At 39.1% G+C, this 18,153-nt stretch overlaps 1 protein-coding gene across 4 annotated transcripts in view; it reads right to left on the reverse strand.

The window, feature by feature from the left end:
* The window catches only part of CDK14 (cyclin dependent kinase 14), a 286,357-nt gene that overhangs the window by 196,406 nt on the left and 71,798 nt on the right, over positions 1-18,153 (reverse strand). Inside the window, exon 1 of one of the 4 annotated variants that reach the window (XM_089533257.1) lies at positions 13,274-13,619. The exons of 2 other annotated variants lie outside the window; for them this stretch is intronic. The gene's annotated coding sequence lies outside the window, so the exon portion shown is untranslated. Of the gene's footprint in view, positions 1-12,683; positions 12,754-13,273; positions 13,620-18,153 lie in introns of those variants that run through there. One more of the 4 variants, XM_089533259.1, reaches the window with a different exon arrangement.

Consider the following 18,153-nt stretch of genomic DNA (forward strand, 5'->3'; position numbering starts at 1 on the left):
AATTTATCCTTTTTTTTAACATTTTCAAACCGTGGATACTTGAATCCGTGTATAAACCATCTTGAGGGGAGAAAAGCAGGCAAGAAACAACAGGCCTCTGCCTGCCAAGAAGAAGAGCCCTCCTCCCGACCACCATCTTGAGGGGAGAGAAGCAGAGTCATGATGTGTTATGTATTGTTAATCTGATATTGGAAACCGCTTTGATCGTCCACGGAAAAGCGGTATACAAATAAAGCTTATTATTATTATTATTATTATTATTATTATTATAAAAAATCCATGTATAAGAAGGGCCGACTGTACAAGAGTATATACTGTATGTGTTTGTATTGATTTCCTAATTATCTTATTATAAATGGGTGTGATGAGTGGAAATGGTAAATGCAATCACATGTTACTGCTACTTCTTAGTGGGGTCTGTGGGAGAGTCAGCTCCCACAGACAGAAGCAAGGATGGATAAAAATAGCAATTTAGTACACCAGACCATACCTGCTTCTGTGGTACATGTTTTTTAAGCTGGAATTGTAATAAGATAAAAAAAACCTGTAGTTCAGGAGCAGCTGTAGAATTGTTCTTTCACAGCTTGTCTTGGATCACTAAAACAGCTGAAGATGAAAAAAAACCTCCTGAAAACTGTTCAGAACTGAATACAACTGGAATACCAGTCCACTGTCTACTGTTCTATGCATGTAGTCATGTGACGGACATCATGAAGCCTTGAAGGAAATGTGGCACCCAATCTTTGGGCCCCAAACTTCACAGTCACGATGGACCTGAATATATTTCATGTATTCACAGATCCACAGAGTCACTAATGAACTATAGGATTGCTAGACTATGTTTGGTTTGAACCTAGTATACATCAAGGTTCATTCTAACCAGTTATGAGTTCAGATACCCATTTTGACAATACAGTGAGCACTTCTTATCCACGGATTTTTAATCGATGGGCTCAAGCATCCACAACGTGTAAATATTAAAATAAAAGTATAAATTCCATAAAGCAAACCTTCATTTTTCCATTTGATGTAAAGGACACCATTTTGCTATGCCATTATATTTAATAGGACTTGAACATCCAGGGATTTTGTTATCCATGGGGAATCCTGGAATCAAACCCCAGCGGATAACAAGAACTCACTGTATATGCCAAGCAAGCCAAGAAGCTATGGGATATATATGGTCAAGCTGCAGTGATAACACTTCATGGTGTCTGGAGGGAGACATTTGCCTGGACAGGCAACCTAATATACCATGGAAAACACAGCTTGGTAATAGTGTGGTTACAACACAAGTAAAACCATACTTTCTTACTGGAGGAAATGCAGGGTGGTTTTTTTGTTTGTGTTCTAGTTTAGAACTGGCAGAAAGTCTGTTAACCAAAGACCTAATATATGTTGGCACCATTCAACAAAATTAGCCATACGCCACACCGCCATCACATTACATCTGCAGTACAGCAGTGAATAAATAGACATGGACATGGTACACTATAAGTAGAAAAACTGCTTGCAAAGATTACTGCACAACCAAGTGTTCTGCTCTGGTTGTTTGTAGAATGGTTCGCCATTTATTGAAGGATATTTCCCTCAGCAGAGACTATTTACCTACTGGAGTAGAAAATTCTCCCACCAGAACATAGATCTTCCTGCAAATAGGGGGATGGGGAGTATTTTTATTTCTCTTTCCTTCAGGGTTTATTAATTACCTAGGCTGAAATAAGGGTCTTTAATTTTGAATTGAAAACAACATTAGTAGCATTTTTATGATTAAAAAATTGTGCTGGTCTGTCAGCTTCTCAAAATAAATATTTTTTTTTCCTCATGTGAACATGTATTTTCTGGTCTGAGTTTAGAAGTATTGTGGAATATCCTTCATTCTTTATCTACAAAAACTCTCATAGACATAAGGCATTTTTTTACCCTGAAATGCACTGGAATTCTTATGAAGTCAGAAAATATCCTTCAGAAGTCATTCAATACATGTTTTTCCATCTGCCTCAATGAGGATTAAACTTGCAATTGCTTTAAGGCGAGTGCTTTTGGTGTAAAGCAGAGAGTGGGTTCCTGTACCATACAATCCTATGTTTGCCTTCTCAGAAGTAAGTTCTGTGACCTTCAATGGAGTTCATTCTCAGGAAAATACAATATTTCATTAGCTAATTAAATGTTTGTGTCTAATATTAATTACTATGAGATGAAGGGCATGGAGAGAGAGAAGCCTAGGAGGGAGAGGTTTAATACATAATATGTAATAAATTAAATAAGGTATTTTTAAAAGGCAAAAGAATTTCAATGCTTACTTTGAAGCCATTACTTTTCCCTTCACTGTAGTTTGTAAGACATTTTCAGAAAATTCATACAACACTTCTAACAACAATGGTTGTTATACACTTTGGCATCTAAAGGGAGGACTTCCCTAATACTCCCAGACTTTGGACAATTTGAACTCAAGACTCCTGAAAATCTAGTGTCCATTAATAATTTGTCTCCATTGTGGCCATCAGGAGTAGGAAGATTTGAGGTATTTATAGTGTTAGCAGGAATGTGACCTAGTTTCAACGCAGCCAACCCAGTGACCACTTTTCTCTCTCTCTGCCACAACGGTACTCAAACCAAGTGTACAAAACTGCCTTTTTTTCTGTGTTATGTGCTCAAGAATTGGTCTTGTTTCCTTGCAACAATGGAAACAATGGGATGATTGCTTAAACACATGGCTTTTAACTCATCTTTGCACAATCTTCTGGCTTTCAAATGAAAGAACACAAAAAGAAAGATGATAAAATCAGTTGAAAGCAAAAAGCTGCTGCCTTAACGCAGTCACAAAGAAAGCATAATTTGACTGCAGGAAAGGCTATCAGCAACACTGTGTTTTTCATGAGGGAAATGAAATTAGTGTCTGAGTAGTGACAAAACACATTCTGATACTAAACTTAGCTATTTCACAGATCATATACAAGACTAGCCACAAAACTCATATGCCAGACATGTAAGTAGCAGTTTATCTTTATTCTTAACGTTACATATTAAAATATTTATCTCCCACCATTCCTAAAAGGGTCTTGAAGAAGTGCACAATGAAATAATTACAAACAGTTTAAAAATGGTGTAAACAGGAAGAATAATCTAAACAGACTAAAAGCATATTAAATAATCTAACACAGGGGTAGGCAACCGTTTTGAGCCGGGGGCTGGGTTGCTGTCCCTCAGACAACTGGGGGGCCGAAGCCAAAAAACAAATAATTAAATAATTTTTTAAAAATTAATTAAATAAATAAACTGGGACAAATGTAGGACAAATTTTTCAAATGGAGGGCATTTTTTTTAAAAAAAAATGGAGGACACGCAAAAAAAATTGCTGATTTTTAAAAAATGTTAATATAAATGCATGTTTCGGAGGCTTCTATAGACAATTGCCCCCCTTGCCCGCCGCTTGCCCCCCTTGCCTGCCACTTGCCCTCCCTTGCCCGCCTCCTTCTGATAGGCCAAAGGCTCCGGCGGCAATCGGCGGCAGGACTGAGCTGGGGCCGGTCCCAAGGCCTTGCCGGGCCGCATCCGGCCCGCGGGCCGCAGGTTGCCTACCCCTGATCTAACAACTTAAAACAAGACAATTTAATAATTTAAATTTAACAATTTAAAACTTTAAACCAGTTAAAGCTATTTAAGACAATTTAGACCACAACTTAACACTTTAAACCATTTAAGACAATTTTAAAACCACTACCATATGCAGGTTTGGTTAAACTCAATTAGGCCCCCAAAGGCTTTAGTAAGTGTGTGTGTGTGTGTGTGTGTGTGTGTGTATTATTTGCTGTTGAAATGAAATCAATATTGGAGCCAGTCAGGTCCTTATGGAGATGATATTCCACAACTGAAGCGTCACAACAGAAAAGTCCCTCTCCCATATACTCTCACAGTGTATTGTGGGACACAAAGGAAGGCCCCTCCTGCAGGTCTCAAACTCTGGGCATGACAAGAGTTGTTCAAATATCAAGGTCTTCGAGACCACTGGGTTTACAAGGTTCTTCTCCCTTGTTATCAATATATAGATCAAACTTTTCTTTCCTCAGAACTCTCTCTTGAACCCTTGGTCCTTTTACTGGCCCTAATTCCTTTCCTAGTCCACTTACAAGTGACTCAGAGATGGGCTCCCAGTTTCCTTATCTGTTAAATGCTTTAATATTATTGGTAGCATGATTTCATGTTGTTATTTATAAATTACTTCTATCCACTCCTTTGTAAAAAAAGAAAGAAAGAAAGAAAGAAAGAAAGAAAGAAAGAAGAAATATTAACTTTTATTTACAGACATTACTTAAGTTATTCTTATTACAATTGGTTCTCAAAATGTGTTGTTACAATACCTACATCTCTTTAATAATAATAATAATAATAATAATAATATTTATTTGTATCCCGCCTCCCTCAGTATTGGATCGAGGCGGGTAACAGCAACAAGAACAATAAAATCAAACATGAGTATCAATATATAAAAGCATAACAGGACATATTAGATCCTAGTTCCCCTATCTCCCTCCCACCCTAAAATACCATTAAAAACGATTCCCAATAAAATGGTTAATAAAATAGATCGAGATCAAAGTTCGGTGGGTACAGCTAAACAAATGGAGAGTGAAAATTCTGAGGAGATCAATTTGGGAAGGCCTGCCGGAAGAGATCCATTTTTATTGCCTTCTTAAAGGCCTCCAGTGATGTTATATGGCAGATCTCATCCGGCAGGTCATTCCAGATTTTTGGAGCGACAACACAGAACGTCCTCTGGGAAGTCGTCTTCAGTCTAACTTTACTTGCTACAAACTGTGTTTGTTCCAGTTCCCTCACAGACTTTGGTTTTCACCTTAAACTGTGTTTTATTCCTAAACACAAGTTCCAATAAAACCCCTTCAACAGGAGTATAAATCCTGTGAAAGTCTTGCTCAATTCACAAATACCATTTCCCCCAAACCAAGGCAGTTATGATCCCCCTGAACCAGCTCTTTATTTCATACAGAACGTGACACACTCAGCTAATTTCACTGGACTTCTTTTGTCCTTTTACATCTTCATTCCTTACACGGGAATCTGAATCCCATTAAAGCTTTGTACTGAAACCTCTTCTCTGTTTAACAGTACATGACACACTCCTATTTCTTTCAACGGCTCCTCCCTTTTATGCTCCCTCCTCAGGCAACACCTGCCTTTGCATCCAGCCGAACTCTGACTGGCTGTGGGGGAAATTCCACTCTTCCAGTGACTCTCCAGTCCCAAGCCACTGAAGGCTTTAAGTACCATAGCCAGCGCTAGAAACATATTAGTAGTCAGTGCAATTCCTTTAGAACTGTAGTTATATGGTGTTCCACCCAGCAGTCCAGCTGCTGCATTTTGCACGAACTGAAATTTCTGAGTAATCTTCAATGCATGTAAAGTGCATTGCAGTAATCTAATCAGGAACTGGCTATTTTTTGGACAACTATAGCTTGGTTATCCGTATTAAGGAAAGGTCATAGCTAATAGACTGGTCAAAGCAGACCCAGCCACTCTGAGCCATGATGTTCACTAGGGCTTTCAGTAAAAAATATGAATATAAGAACACTCACAAGCTACACACCCACTCTTTTATTGGAGTGCAGCTCCATCCACAGCAGGCTCCGATCTGGACTCAAGAACTTTATCTTTGGCTTTAGTTTATAGGTCCTCATCCAGCCCATTATAGGGATCCTACCCCAACACCCTTGCTGAACTCCCTAGGTGATGTCATATAGATAATGAACAACATGAGGAACAAATCAGAACCCTGTGGCACCCACAGCTTAATAACCATTAGGCTGTATGAGAGTGCCCCAATCCCATTACCTGGAACCAGCTCCACAGATATGAGTAGTTTCACCACAACATAGTGTCTCCTACTCCCATCTGATAGAGCCAGTCCTTTCAGAAACCATGAGTAATGGTATCCAAGAGCAGCAAAAAAATCCTCTTAAGATCAGTGGGGGTAGCATTCCCTGCACTATTTTCATCTTTTACTAAATTGTAAATTTTTGATAAGCTGAAATTTGACATGTACAGAGTTCTTGACAGGTTTCTTGCTGAACAGTCACCAACATCTAGAATTATTGCAAAAGAATTTACATCTTTACCCATGTTAATGTGTTCCAACATTGGCAGGAAACACAGAGAAATGGCTTGTTTAGCAAAGCCATCTATAACAGACTGTAGTCAATAAGAGAACTAATGGATTACCATTATCAACATTTACTAGAACTGATCTTGCTACAGTGAGACATTTCAGAAGTTTGTTTGGTCACCATCAATGTTATCCACCACACAACTTATACAGTTCTCTCACACACCTGTGGTGAGAATTGTGAAATCCGCCAAGCAACTACCAGAACTCCAACAAGCATAGCCAACAGTAAGAAATGCTGGGAGTTACAGTTCAACATCATATGGAAGGTCATGCATTTCCCACCCTGAACAAGACTCAAGGATTATACCAAGATAAAACATGGTCTTCCTCCCTGAGCAAAGATGCTTAAAGAATTGCATGATTCCCCAAAATTGCATACATGGAGCCAACAAGAAAGGGTTAGAAAATGAGTTGCAACACTTGTTCTATAGTTCTTCACTCTACTCATGACCACTGTGTTAAAAAAAAACTGTACTAACTCTTGTTATGATTGCTAGGAGAGCATCTTTTTTGAGACTGATGCTTTGACAATAATGCAGGGCTATCAGCTAACATTTTATCACTGACAGATGTAAAGGGCAAATGAAACAGCTTGGACTAAGCTGGTATTTGAATGTAAAAGTATACCCTTGGCTGAAGCATCCTCGGATACAGTTCTTATGGTTAATTGTGTTGTCTGATGTAGGAATGACTATTTGGCTGCCAATGCTACCTGTTTCTACATTTGTAAATACGGTTTTCTGAAAAAGTGATTAAGCACTTAGTTTCAAAGGAAAATAATAATAATAATAATAATAATAATTTGTTTTATTTATATACCGCTATTCCAAAGATCATAGCGGTGAACAGCAAGTAAGCTAATTAGCAAGCGAGCTAAAGAAATGTGAGCTTCTAAACCCACTTCTTGTCCAGTTGCACTTTAAAGATAAACTGGATTTTTAGACTGAATGCAGGAACATCAGCAGGCAATGATTGTTGAATGTACTATAGCAATTTCATTAAATCTAATTAAATGACACTTTAGACATAGTTGTACCATGAATACTAAATGCTATCCTTGAGTAATTCAAACTACTTAGACTCCTTTCATCAGACGTTGTATCTAATCAAATGTAACAAATATAATTTATAGGAGCTTAATTTCTTATATAACTGGAATTTTGCTTTCTTTTAGTTACCCTTGCCTTACATACTCTCTTCCCAATAGACTCATACTCTTCTGTTATCTGGTAAAAAACATAAAAGATCCAAAAGCAAGTAGAATATCTTTTACTTTTTGCTAATGTATAAATATACATTATTTGTACACAGAGAAGTAATCTAACCAGCCAAGGATGTTCCTTTATTCGATAGGAACATGGAAATCCACTCTCAGACCAAGTCTTATGTGCACCTTTATTTTTGCTTGGTTCCAACCACTTACAGTAATAAACACAACAACAAACACAAGAAATTGACTACATTGTATGCCATAGGCAGGTTTACTCTTTTATATTTATTGTTTTTATGTACAGCGCTGTGCAAATCTACAGCGCTAAATAAATAAATAAATAAATAAATAAATAAATAAAATAATAATAATATATTGCTCCAAAAATTCAGTTGTTGAATTTCAACAACCATCATCTCCATTAAGCACTGATGATGGTCAGGAATGTTGGGAAGTGCTGATAATCTCCCATGCTTTAGGAAGTGACTACCAGACTGACCGTCTAAACCAGTACTACTGTAAGAGGGAAGCTATCGGCTGGATTCTTGAGCCACTGCTGATAGTCCCTGGAAAGTTTCCAAGGAAAAAAAAAGAAACAACTGCAGTCAGTAGGAACAAATATGGTGCCAGTCTATGGCACATTGGGAAAAAATTATGGACAGTTCTTCTTAGAAGCACTGGTCTAAACCTAATATTATACTGGTGCTGCAATACCATTGTGATGGAAATTTCTTCCTCTCCCCCTCCAACTCTAATCTCCAACCAAAAATTAAGTCAAAAATGTTTCCTAGCCTTCTGGAACAGATTCCTGGGATGTGCAAGGTGTTTCAGTGGGGTAGGTCTGCAAGTTACTCCCACTTTTCTGGATATTTTATTTTGGAGCTCAGTTGACCTAGAAACAAGTTGGCAAAACAATTCACACATTATAATTGCTTAACAAAGGACAAAATGTGTTGTGAGCTACACCGTGTAAGAACTGCACTGCCAGCTGGCATTCAGCAAAAAAGGTTCTCTTGAAAAGCAGTAATCTGCTACCTGTGAGAGCTAGGATCTATTGACATGCCATGAGTCACTGTTGCTATACTTCAATCCAACAGAAGTACAAATATTCGGACAATCAAAAACCCTTTTCTATTTCCTATCAGGAGGTCTTGAAAAACATTACTTTTTCATGGCAGGGAATCCAGAAGGAACAAACGGCAATACCAGCTTTCAAAAGCAATTCTATGTAGGTCTTTTGCAGAAATGAACACTCTTGCTTTAAGACGATGGTGGAAACTACTAGCTGAGAACCTACACCACAAAAATATAAACATCTTTTATTGATAGTGTTGCACTATTCCAAGATTTTATTTCCAAGCTTGACAAGGCTCTTCAGGAAGAGCAATTAATGACTTATAAACTGTAAGTGATTCCTATTTATATAGCCTCCAGATAATTGTTAGGAACAAGAATATTATCTTGCCTTCAAACAGTGGGTGAAGCCAACATGTTCCCCAAATTATCTTTACTGCCATTGCACAAGATGATCTACTTTTTCGTGAAAGAAATAATATCATTTCATGGGACACATCCTTATTTTGATTTTACTCTCCTGCCCAACTAGATGTGTTGTCTTGAGGTAACTGACTTCTCAAAGTCATTTTCAAAAGACAACAGTGCAAAAGAACCTGAAGAACTGAGTCTTGGTCAAAAATAGCCACATAAAAGCATTAGAGGTCCAGGGCAGATATTTAAATCTTGCAAAGATATCGGTGGGCTGTTGAGTTGTACTTCCTTTAAGAGTTCAGGTTGGAATTTTGTTTCCATCAGTTCAGTCATCACCACAAAAGTAGATTTTTTTTAATAAAAATTGTTTCACTTTTAAGCTGCCTAATAAACAAAGTTTGCTGGCTGGTGTACAGGTTGTAAATATATGTAATTAATTAATAAAGCAACAATACAACAAAACAATGAATGAAAGCCACAGAATATGAAATCAAGAGAAATCCAGCAGCAAGGGGTAAAACAATACACCATATAAAAGTGAATTAAATCCAGCAATAAGGTAAAAATGCAATGATGTAAAGCACTAAAACAATTATTTTTAAAAAGCCTGAGAAATTAAAAACATGTTCACCTGGTGCTGAAAAGACCACAATACAGGCACCAAGCAAGCTTCTTTGAGGAAGGTTTTCCATAGAGTGCCACCTCTCTCTCTCTCTCTCTCTCTCTCCATAAAATCTCCTAAGCACAGATTCATTCATATGATCCTATAGGATACACCAGATACCTAAAAACCAACTTGGGTGAATATCTGCATCTGGTCCATGAGCCACCTATGAATTCTATAGCTAAACAGGAGTCTTAACCTGGATTTCCAACTGTAGGATACACCAGATAACTAAAATTGAATTTGGATGAATGTCTGTACCATGCCCATGAATTCTGTAGCTAAACAAGGGTCTTGTAGCTAAACAAGGGTCTTTCCAACATACAAATCCAGACACCTCACTGTTAGTCTTGCAGCTCTTAAACAGAAGTCTATTCATACAGAACACCTACACATGCCATAGAAACAAGCAGCAATGTCCATCCAATTGACAATTTTGGGTTTAAATGTTTCTTTTGGTAAAAAATTGTTTATTTCAAGTACTTGTAGGTTGCATTTTAGGGGAAATCCTCACACAACATTGCACACAAAATGAGTAAAACAATGGTACATTGTAGCACATCACCCTGAACATACCCAATCCTGTCTAATTTTGGAAACCAAGCAGGGTCACACCTGATTAATACCTGTCATAAATTCTATGAAGAAAATGGAGCAGTAAACTTATATTTTAAATGCCCTCTTAAAAGCCTGTACTGAATGAGCCAAATATTATCCAGAAGGGAATTTCACCATTGTACCACCACCACAGAAAAGACTCTGTCTCTCATGCTCACCATCCTAACCAATTCTGTTGACAGGCACACTACTGCAAACTTTAGATTCAAGGCAGAGATTATACAGATGAAAGAGGGCTTTATGGCAATTTAGCTAAAGCCATTCAGGGACTTAACACAAACTCTTTAAGCCTGGCACCCACTAGAAACAAAAATGGTGATACAATGTTCATATTTCTTGGACTCCTCATTAGCAGATGGGTGGCTGAATTTTGCTGCCATTTCTAAGCCATCTTCGGAGGCAGCCCCAAATAAATCATACTCTAATAGTCCATGCAAGTTCCACCTTTTATTCATTCAACATCAGTGCTCACAGTTTTGGTAAAAAATCATTGCTCTTTTAGGCAAAATTCTCCATATAATGAAAATCACAAAGAAAATTGTATTCACTCCATAAGCCTATGGGTTCCATTTAGATTCATGTTATACTAGGATGAAAAATCTATAGCCACCATTCCACAAATATTTTCCTTAGTGAATCACTCTTCACTAAAAACAAAAAAACCCAAACAAACAGAAAATGGGCAACATTCACATTGTTCCTTTAAATCAGTAAAACTAAATGCAAATACTGCTCATGTTCAAGCCTATAGGAATCTGAGATAGATGTTCCACATACATAGACATGTTATATCATAAGCAAAGAAAATATCACCCAGAACTCCCATATAGCAAATGTAATTATTTTGCTGCAAATGCATGAGATTAGCCTTCTTGTCCAAAGCGAAACACAGTTTCCTTTCCCATCAAAATGTAAATTTGTGATTTAAATGTGTGGAAAGGAGGCAGTTCCTGTCACTCACATTTAAAGGTAATACATTTATAATAACATTTCACACAGGTCTAACTTTCTTCTTGAATAAGAAAACCTCCCACAGTGTGATATGAGCAGGAGCATGATCAGGGGGATGTGGGCCACATCAGGTGACACCGCAAGGCGGGTGACACCACTGCTCCCCAAACATCTGCTTTTTTGCAAAAATGGGCTGTAGCATTTGCTTCTGTTCCTTTAAAATGCTGAAGAGATGGCAGGAGTGGAGCAAGGCACATTGGGAGGAGAAAGGAGACGACTCAGGACTTTTTTAAAAAAAATTAAACATTACTTTATTTTTAAAATTTTCTTTAAAAACATCACATCCTACCAAATGTTCAGTTCAACCACAAGAAACTATGTACATCTAAATGCATTTTGGTTGTGCGTATGATATTGTAATTTAAAGGTATCATTTTAATTTTGCTAGTTCTTTATGTCATAATTATAGTCTGTCCTTGCCATACCCGGGGGATCCATTCTGGACCCCCCACCCATGTAAGGCAAATTTTGTGTATGCTGGAGTTCTGTTGATTTGAATGGTGGCACGCCATTTGGTCCCTCACCGCTTGCCATCTGCGTACGCTTAAAGCCGTGTACGACGAGGGTGCATATGCTGAGGGAGACTGTATTACCATTACATTCAGTGATATATGGGAATTATGATTTATGGGTAATGTTAGTACAGAAGACATTACTAAGGATTCTGTATGGTGTTATATGGGAGGAGGTATGTACTGTATGTGTGTGCACGCGCCAGGGGGGTGACACCAACCCTAGTGATGCCATTAGATATGTGTCCCAATCTTAAACATGGTGTCAATGGGAGCTGATGCCCGATGCAAAGTGAAGTGTTTAGGGAGAAGTTACAGAGAAAATGGTTACCTACTAGCCACATAGGAAGTAAGCAGGCATTCAGCCTCAGGGGAAGGCAATGGCAAACCTCCTCTGAACAAATCTTGCCAAGAATACCCTACTAAAGGATTGCCTTAGGGTCGCCATAAGTCAGAAATGACTTAAAGGCACACAACATACACAGCAGGCATAAATATGTTGGTACATTATTAAAGACAGCTGTAAATTTCTCAAGCTGTTTCTAAGGTAGCCGTATCCATTACCTTCTATGTTATAGATTTAGAATGCCTTAACCATGGCAAAAATATCATAAGCTCATTCTGATGTTTCGAAGAGAAAAGTAAAATGTAAAAGGATATTTCTTTAATGCCAGCAAAGCGCCTCAAATTATCCAGTAGAATGAACTATAGCACTGATGCAGAAGAACTGGATGAGAGGCAGAGACACCACAGTTCAGCTAAAATGAAGTTGATGGCTTCTCTCTTGCTGCATCACATTTCCACATATGCCCATGTGCCATTTACATGCTGGTCTGTCACATACTGATTACTGTGTTTTAATGCCTACCAAGGTTTTCATGCATGCTGAAGTATTCCACTAAGATCTAAACTGTGCTTTCACAAAGCCATTTACAATATTTTGGAACATCAGTATATAGCCAACATGCAAGCAACAAACCAAAAAAATCTGCTGACCTCACTGATATTGCTCAGTATTTTCTTCAAGGTTCATTTCAGCATAGTACATGTCTTCCCTCCCTTTCCACATTAAGGAAAACCTCTAATTTACTGAAGCCATTTATTCCATCTCGATCCAGCATGACACAGACTTGTTTGCAGTGATGAAAAAGTGATTGGTCACGTCCTTCATCCACTTGTCCCAGAGGGCACTCATCCAAGCGTATACAAGCAAAATCGTCTACAGCATCCTCATAATACTCTTAATAAAACAGACTAGGAGAAAAAAGCTGCAAACAAGAATCATAGCTCTTAAGATGATCCCCACCTATTTTTACACAGCAAAGGTTTGGAGATGTTTTTGTTTTAGCCCCCACCCCAGAATTTTAGGAGGGTGCACATATTCATGGGTCAAGTCTGAACTAGCCACAACATTCATCTGCCTCAGTTTTAAGCTTCTGAAAGGAAATACTGAGAAAGCTTGGCATGTACATGGAATGAATACTGCTCAAGTTGCAAGCATGTGATAATCAGGGATTACGTACATTAAGACACCCAGACTTCAATGCATATCTTATTTTAATACACACAGACACACAGAGCCTTACCGTTTCATTGGAGAATGGATCTGGTCAGCTTCACCTGCGACTCCTTATCATGCCTCTAGGAACATTTGTATTTGCAATCATGCCAGGCTCATTCACAGCAACTGAATTCACATCTTTCTGCACTAGCAGGCTCAAATGGTACGGCTGTACTACAGCTAGGAAAGGGGGAAATCATAACCAGAAAAACAAAGAAATCCCTCAAGGCAAGATATTCTCAGCAGAGTTGCAGCATAGAAGGTACTGATGCTCATTAGAGAAGGTGATTTCTCTCTCTAAAATTCAGCAGCAGCACACAGATGGAAAGCAAGATTTTTAAAAATAGAAAGAAAGAAAATGTGATGGACTTGCCTGTGGAGTTCCCAGGAAGGCATACTACTCAAGCTCTGCAGCAGTATTGCACCCAATATAACTATGCATATGCTGTCTAGGTGGCTTACAGTACTGTGGATGGGAGGAGGGGGACTACAGACAGCAATATAAGCACAAGATTGTTTCAGAGGAATAATGTGGGGCCAAAATATACACAACAATGTACATGAAAGGAGACCAGGGAGATTAATCAAAAGATACAACTACAGTGCGCCCGTGACAAACGCAGGCGTGATATACGCAACTTTCAGCATACACTGAAAGCCGCACCGGAAGGCACCATGTCCCGGAAAGAGTAATGATGCGCCGCTGTGGGTATGAGCCCCTTTAGTTTAAATGGGGCTCGAGCATACGCGGAATTTCCCTTATGTGGGGGGGGGGGTCCGGAACAGATCCCCCGCATAAGGAAAGGGACCAGTGTACATATGGTAAATTCTAGTATCAAAACAAAACAGCTTATAAATGACTATGGAGGAAAGACAGGGAAACAAATATAAAAGTTTGGGATATTTAGTCCCAATACACTAACTTTCTGGTATGAAAACTACTTTTAGGAAACGGCTAATTACAGCATGGCACAAATGATTCACATTCTGAGGTGTGTGTGTGGGGGGGGGGGGGGGGTGTCACAGGGAAGTTTTAGACTCTCATCTGGCCAAGACTGAAATCCTTATTTACTACACTCACACAATAAAAATTACTCAAGTGAGGCCCAAATATTATAATGTTTAAATTAAGACCATTCCCAAGAAGTAAATGGATGCATATTGCTATCATTAAAGCAAATTAGCTTTCAGTCTCTGATCTCTACACTGGACTTGCCTCAATACTATCCCTGCAAGGCCCTGCATCTGAGCTATCTAGTACCTCAGCCACAGAGTTTAATTTCATCTCCTAAAGCCCTTTGAATATCTGACTCAACAGAAAACATTGTGCAAACCATAAGTAATATCCAAGAAATGTGACTGTTCAAAGCATGCCCTGCCAGAGAATTCATTTGAGAAAACAGAAATTTATTTAGCTAATCTTGAATAATATATACTTTAGCTTGAAACATTATACTTCTCTAAGTTGTTAGAAGTTTTATATGATTCACAGACAGTCTTCTGTTTCAATTTGATCTGGGGGGAAACCCCCTCTAAGGACAATATAATTGCCAAGAACTCTGCTTATGAAATTTAAATGGAAATGAAGATCACCAATACAAAAACAAGAGATCAGATTACAAATAGTGAGGGATGGAAAAGAAGCCTAAACAGAGATGTGTTGGCCCAGATTTAAACTTCACACAGGAGGCCCAATCCCTCTGCTCTGTGCCGCCCTCCATATGGGTGGTTTTACATTTAGACTGGCCTCTCAACTGTTACACATGCAGCATTAGCACATCTGCTAGCACTTACCTAAGACCACAAATCCCCAAGATGTTAATGCTGTGCATGCAAGGAAAAGCAGCCCAGTTTTTAATGGGGGTGCTGCTTGCATGGACTGTCACACAGGCAAGCTTTTCTTTGCTGTACTTTTAAAAGTATGCTCTAAATCAAACTTGCACTAGAAATAGTACAGTACAATCAATTTATTCCTCATAAAGCCACCACAAGACTATTCTTAAACAAGAATAAACATTGAATAAACATAAGTCACTTTCTACTCCCTGGGGTCTAATTAATAAGATATTCTAAAGGAGCAAACATTTTTGACCTGAACACAATGAAATTGCAAAATGACTTATGGGTTGTGCAGATGTGGAACACTCTGGACAGAGCTATGGCCGAGCCAGTTTCCACTAGGCTCAAAGTCCACATAAAAGTTGGCCAAAACTGCCCTGGAAGTTGTCCAGTTCAAAGGGAGCATATAAATATTCTAAATAAATGAGTAAAGCTACCCAAGCTAGTTAAAATCCATTTCTCTTTAGAACTAATTTATGGCTACATTACAAATAACCATTTAAGACACCACTTAAAGAAGAGTGAAAAGTGGGTGGCAAAATACTAAGAGCCAGGCCCAGAACTCCTTAGAGGTCTCAGTGGTCTGTCTTTATTTCACCCTCATGAGATGCGCACAAGAGGACCTGATCATGCTATTACAGTTAAGATTGAGCATGCCTCACTAACCCCCTGAGGCACACAGGTAGGCAAGTTTCGTTACTGGCTTAGCTGCCTAAGTACCTGCAACTGGAACAATAACAGACCCTTTCCCTGTTTATCCTCCTGTCTCTCCAATCCCCGGTTCCCAGAATAAAATGCCAACTTTAAGTTCTTTAGCACAGGAGCTCACTGTGCAGACGATAAGTCAGTCAGATGGGGAGTCAATATGGAACTTGAGGCAATACCAAAATATTTAGGCCCAAGACAGACAGGTGGAAAGCACCTTCGTTGGGCCGGAACTAGGGTTCAGAAGCGCACAGCGTCTGCATGCTCCCGAAATCTAGCACGTGGCGGCAGTGCCATCAAGGCGGCCACCTAGCCACACAGGAACCACCATGATGACGCAAGCATGGCGCAGCATCTGCACGTCCTGGTGCCATGCTTACGTTATGGATGTCCCACAGCGTGCCCACTTTTAGCAGGTTCTTTTTGGTGTGGAGAGCCCGCACAGTTTGGTTGCTGTGGGCTCTCTCGGGAGCAAAAACGGTATGTTGAACCCCTTAGTTACTACTTCCAAACACAAATGACTTAAATTTTCTTACAATTTATGTTTGCTTTCTAATGCCAACAGATCCTTCTCCTAGCAATAGGTTCACCATGCAAAAATCCTTGCATCAAGAGAAAACGAATGCTTAAAACAAATGTCCTGGGACATTCCCAGTTCACACTCACCAACCACATGCACACTCACCCACCATAAGATGGCCAGGGACAGTTATTATCATGATGGCAATACTACCTGTTATACAATAACAACAGAAACTTCTGAAGAACTCTAGAAGGTTCCATGAAAGTAATGACACAAATAGAAGAGATGAAGTGCCATAGGTCCTTGATGGCTGACGCACAGGCGGTTACTTCAGATGAGGAAATGACAGGATGAACAGACTACCTTTGAAAGTGTCTCCTACTTTGAAGGTCTCTAAATAGAGGCTGGATATTTTGGGAGTGATTTAGATACGTATTTCTGCATGGCAGGGATTTGAACCAAACAATCTTTGCAGTCCCTTCCAACTCTACGATTCTATGGCATCTTTTAAAAAACATATATGCCCATGGTATTTCAGGCACTTGGTTGAGACAGCCTTCTGAGTGACTGAATGTATGTTTATCAGAATGTTATCCCAGTGGGGCAAATATGATAAATTCATCCATAGGAATGTTATGAGGAATACTAAAACTTTGACAAGCTAGTCTGAGAGCCTTTGCACTAGTAAGATATTTTATTAGACTCAAAACAATCATTTGTGATGAAGCATCCATCTTGTTCTGGTACTTGTTCTGTGAGAGCTACAATATCATTTTCAGTTATATCCTTCCATAAATGTTTCTTGTTAATACATCTTTTTGAGTCTTTCCCTAATCCAATTGAACGCACACATCCCAAATCTTAAATGGACTACAAAAACAAGAATACAAGCAGAATCAATGCCTGCTCCTTATCTAGCAAGATGCAGTATGACTGCAAATATCACATAAAGTCTGAGAGTGTTATTTTGTCTGAAACTGCTAATTTATTCATGGGGCCCGCTGCTAGCACAGGATCCTCTAAGTTTAGGACCATCTCTATCAACCTGGCATCTATAATGGATGGATTCCTACATGAGAAGCAATGGATGTGCCCCTTGATGGCAAATAAGGTAGGAAATCTCAGTCTTCATCTGTTCTAAGGCCACTCTCCCTAATGCAAAGAGCTTGGAGAAAAGGCTGCTTTGCCTAGTCATGAGTGGTGCAGCTATCTCATCCTGAAAGAGATATATGAGCCACTATCCATAATCCTCTTCTCTCCCTGACACTCCTAGAGTCTGCTCTTCCTCAACTAGGAATTGTCGGGGAGGAAGAAGGGGAAAGACCATAAACATGACTCACATAGAGGTTGGTTGATTGGTTTGAATGCAACTATTTCACTGCCTTACCACATCTGGTCTTGTCAGCCAGGGCCTGTTCTTCCCCCTGGTGAGTTCTGAAGCTGATTACATCTTTCTTTGGGGGGGAATGCTACCCTGGGAATAAAATACTGTCCTCTGGAGACCTATGACAAAAAATGACCTGATTTAAAGTCAAGTCACTTTAACAGAGAGTCATCAATTTAGAGACGACTTAGTAAAAACAGGCAATAGAAATAGCAAACCCATACATTAGGTAGATCATGCTGTGCACAACAATTTCAGGTCAGAAAACTCTCAGTGGCATATGCCACCAGAAATTATGCCAGTAACTACTTTTTCAGACATCCAGTATCTGCTTTCACAATAGTTTTTTCCCCCCTGGTTGTAAAGTGGCTGCCAGACTGCATTGGGGTATGGGTCCACTACCCCAAATAGCCACTGATGGCCACAAGGTATAATCCCATCACACAGCAAGCTG

Source organism: Sceloporus occidentalis, unplaced genomic scaffold (genome assembly GCF_023333645.1).
Source record: "Sceloporus occidentalis isolate IW3139 unplaced genomic scaffold, rSceOcc1.0.p SCAF_7, whole genome shotgun sequence".
Taxonomy (NCBI): domain Eukaryota; kingdom Metazoa; phylum Chordata; class Lepidosauria; order Squamata; family Phrynosomatidae; genus Sceloporus; species Sceloporus occidentalis.